The following is a 4901-nucleotide window of genomic DNA, read 5'->3' on the forward strand; positions in this document are numbered from 1 at the left end:
TTTGCTCCTCGTTGGGATCGACATTCTTACTTATCGAAGATACTACGATACACCCCCTATACTTGTGGGTCATCAACAGACGATTGGAAAGGCCATACTGTACCGTTGTCAGATGTTTTCTTGAAAAGGATTGATGATTTGAATGGTGAACTTGACTTGAATCACCATTGAGTTGTGGGAATGACACTAATGTTCCCACTTGAGTTAGTTAGCATATGAAGAGTCTTTTATCAAATGCTTGTGAACTAAAATTGGCTTTATGCAAATAAACTTAGAGCTTAGCACCCCATTACTAAAATTGATAGTACTTACACTAGTATTGGTTTGCGAGTACTTTAAAGTACTCACGGCTGTGTCCCTGGCTATTCAAATGGCCAGACTATGAAGAGGAGCAACAGTACCAAGATGACGGCCAGCAGGACGTCTACGGCAACTAGGAGTATCTTCTGACGTCAAGCGTTGGCCTGTGGATTAGATAATCCACTACTACTACGCTTCCGCTATGTAATGTGTTCGTTGATCATTAGATCAACTATTTTTGTAATATTGGATCATGTGATCTATATTTGTAAGACGACTATGGTTTGTAATAAATGATGACCTATGATATCAACTGTTATGTCTCGCAACAACAATCTTCCTGGGATTGCGATGTATGGCATAATAGGCATCTGGACTTAAAAATCCGGGTGTTGACAAGAAGCAGAAAGAGATTATCATTGCATGTCTAGCACTCCATAACTTCATTCGTGATAGTCAATTGTTTGATCTACACTTCTATAGATGCGATATTGATGAGAACTACATGCCTCCGGGGCATGTTAGTTCCACATCCGGAGGCAATGTAGGCAACAATTTAGGAGTGGATCATGTTACCATGAACAACACTCGTGACAACATAGCTAATGCTTTGTTCGCAGCAAGTGGAGGTGTCTAGACATCAGAACACTTCTATCTCTTTTGGGTACATGTGAAGAAGTGAAAAAATTGTTGCTCTTTTGGGTTGATGAGACATGTCTTGTAGTATAAATGTGACAACACCCTTGTATTATCTTGAATATATGTAATTTTTTATATTTAATATGAACATGTCTCGTAAAACAGTTAGAATTAGTTGATTCGTCTCAAATCGGCATTTATACAACTTCTTCAGCATTTAGGGGCATTTCAGAGATTTCATCCTTCGTCACAGCTACAGCAGCCATTAAAAGCACTCCTGCCAAACATCAAATCTCTGCTTCTCACAGCTGCTTCCCACAGCTGCTTTTCCACAGCTCAATAGCTACAGCTGCTTCTCAAAAGCTGCAGCCCAAACAAATAGACCCTTAGTCCCGACAATGTCCTGGGCCAGGACTAATGGTCCAGACACGTCGCACCGAAACCGCCCCATGGTGCGGTAACCATTAGTCCCAGTTTTTATGGGCCTCTAGTCCTAGGTTGGGATATAAGCCGGGACTAAAGCCCCTGCGCCCGCTGGAACCCCCTTTAGTCCTGGCTGGTGACATGAGCCGAGACTAAAGTCAAACTGGTCGGTTCCCGCGCAGAAATTGACCATCGTCGCCATTACTTATAATCGTTGAAGGTGCATAGGCACACGAAAATCGATCATCGATCGGAAGTTGCATCGCCGCCGCCGGCCGGCCACGGGAATTGATCACCCGGTGGCTGGCCAGTTCACCTCCCTCACCTATATATGCATCTTCACATCTCCTCCATTAGCCACATCTTCACATCCTCAATTAGCCATCTCTCCCAAAGAGCTCTCTCCCGCCCCGGCCCCAATGGAGTAGCTCGCGCGCACCCTCTCTCTACCTTGATCTCGGGTGTACTACCTCACCGCAGAAGAGATGCACTTCAAGATCACGGTCACTCTCCGTGCATCAAGGGTGGAGAGGTGGATCCGCGTCGTCAAGAGGGATTTCCTCGACGCCGCACCAATCAAGTGTGTGGGCTTGGACTACGAGTTCACCGACCCTCGCGAGGGTAGAGAATTTGGTCTTCCAAATCAGCACGCCGTCGTCCTTCAACTCTCGGTGGCGACCCATAATTTGGTCTTCTAAATTTGTTGAGATGATGAAGTGCCACAACTTCTCAAGGATTTCTTGCAGAACAAGACCATCAGATTCTGCAGCGCGGCTATCCACAAATATGTGGAAATGCTACGTTCCTACGGAATTGATATTCCGTCTGCGCTCGACCTCCAAAAGATAATCCCGAACCCCACCAAAAATCCCATTCTGAGTCTGTATGATCTGGCAAATTCTACTTATTGAGACAAAACTTGAGAATAACAAGAGGAAGAGGGACAGAAGAAGAACAAGAAGAAGGATGACGAGGAAGAAGAAGAAGATGAACTGATTTTTGGATGGGGCAATGTTCCATTGAGCTATGAGCAAGTGTAGTATGCCGCTCTAGACGCTCCTCTGGGCTTCGAGATGGCTAGGAGGTATTGGAGGCTACTTGGCGACACTAGCCAGGTTGATCGTCTCAATATTATTGATAATGAGTAGATGGTGGTGTGGTGTGTGGTGTGTGTGCCTTCTATATTTGTATGAACCTATGAATCGTCTCAATATATCGAATCTTTCTATTGTTATTCAAATTTCTCACATTTTTCTAATAATAATGGATATATTATTTTGTCTAATTGCGATTCTACAGATTTAAAGATATTAATTATGTCATATTATATGAATAATGCATATATTATTTAATAATAATCATAAATTAATAAAAACAAATTATTTCATATTCAAATTCCTCACATTTTTCTAATAATAATGGATATATTATTTGTCCAATTGCGATTTACATATTTAATGATATTAATTATGCCATATTATATGAATAATGCATATATTATTTGATAATAATAATAAATGAATAAAAACAAAATTATTTCATATTTAAATTCCTCACAATTTTCTAATAATAATGGATATATTATTTGTCCAATAGCGATTTACAGATTTAAAGATATTAATTAAGCCATATTATATGAATAATGGATATATTATTTGATAATAATAATAAATAGTTTTATTACTTATTTTATTTTCATTGGAATTCAATATTATTATCTTACTCATTATTTTTTACTTAAATATTTTTTTTGGTTTCAGAAAATACAGAAATGTGACACAATGGTATAAGAGTTAATAGGATTGATATGGTAGTATTTACAATAAGGTATAATCAGAAGTAAAGCGTGCTGAGGCTGGAGTAGTGTGAGGATGGGTGACCGACCGGGATGTGAGCAAATCTAGAATTTGACTAAAGATTAAGTGTAATTAGTGTTAAAAATGGTCCAAGTGAGAGAATAACGAGTCAAACAATTAGAAAAAAAATTAGAAAAAGGAAAAACAATTTCAAAAAATAATCATTAGTCCGGTTGGGCTGACGAGCCGGGACTAAAGGTCCTCTAGTCCAAAAGTTGTACCGCAGCCACGTGGAGGAGTTTTAGTCCTGGTTTAAAGCCCCCTTTAGTCCCACCTTCGGGGTCCCCGGTGGTAAACCGAGACTAAAGACCCTCACTGACCGGGACTAGAGGTCCGTTCTGCAGTAGTGATTACTTAACATTCATGCTCATGAAAATATTCACAGATAAGTTTACAAGCTATGACAAGAATGATGCATGAAAGTAAACTAGCAAACGAATGGGGACAATTGGGAGGGCATGAAAGTAAAATTTATTATGTTGTGTTGAATGGATAAACGTGTCACATATAAGTAAAAAACAACGAGTGTAACTATTTTATTGTAGAAACAGTGCAGCGAGCAGAATAAATAGTCGAAACACACGAAAGAGTTGAATTTTTTTGAGCATCCACCAAAGAGTTGACTGAGTCGCTACCTCTAGTACATGGGCCGAGCCCATTGGAAGAAGGTTACACGGCGCAGGAAATTTGTTCCTGTTTGAGCGGTATAATATAGGACCTCGAAATAGGAAATGTCGACTCCTCATCCCCTCACGTAAAAAAGACTTCTCATCCCCTCGATTCCCCATCTGGTGCTCGCTGCGCCGGCCGCCACTCACCGCTCCTGCTTGCTATCCTGGCCGTCGCTTTGCCGCCTCCGGCACTATCGCCTCATGTCCAAGCTTTGCCACCTTATCCTCTTCTAGTTCCTCGATGCCTCAATGGTCACTCGTGGACGTGCGAGCGACAACGTGAAACCCTAGCCACCACCCTTGCCGGTCACCCATGGCATATTCGGATCCCAGCATCGCCACATGCCGGTGTGGTTCCACCAATGTCTCATCCACCAGATCCTGGCCGCCGCCAGGCCGCCACGCCTCCTACGCACCCACGTGGCAAACCCTACCCAAAACAGGCAATCAATGGCGCATCCCAAATGGACATCAGTGGCGCACCATTGGTAATCCACTGCTAACCATTAGGGTGAGCCACTACTAACTTGTAGAGGTGCGTCAGTGCTACCCTTTACAAGTGTGCCACTGCTACCTTTTGGGATGTGCCACTGCTATAGTGAGGAGTGCGCCACTGAGGTGCGCCACTTTTCATGTCCTCTTTCGTCCTTCTCCCCCCAGGTCGTACGCGCGTGGCGACCGGCGATGCGCCGCCGCGTACGCTCGCTACAGCAACGGCGTCACCGTGGGTAGCGAGGCTCCTACAGGCGTCTCTTCCGGCACATCCCAAACCCTATCCTCTCCCATTTCCCTCTTCTTTTTTCCATCGTATCTCTATGGCGTGGCGGCGTGCAGAGAAATGGAGCAGCCGGCAGCAGGGAGTAGAGGAGCAGGCAGTAGGGGAGCAACGGATCCGGTGGAGGAGGGGACCAATGGATTCGGGGGAGGTCCAGCCGGCGACAGAGGGCTAGCACCTAGCAGAGAGCAGACAACTGCACATCTTGTAGGATTTCTCGCAGTGCTCCTCTGCCCC

The sequence above is a fragment of the Lolium rigidum genome, chromosome 1 (genome assembly GCF_022539505.1).
Source record: "Lolium rigidum isolate FL_2022 chromosome 1, APGP_CSIRO_Lrig_0.1, whole genome shotgun sequence".
NCBI lineage: Eukaryota > Viridiplantae > Streptophyta > Magnoliopsida > Poales > Poaceae > Lolium > Lolium rigidum.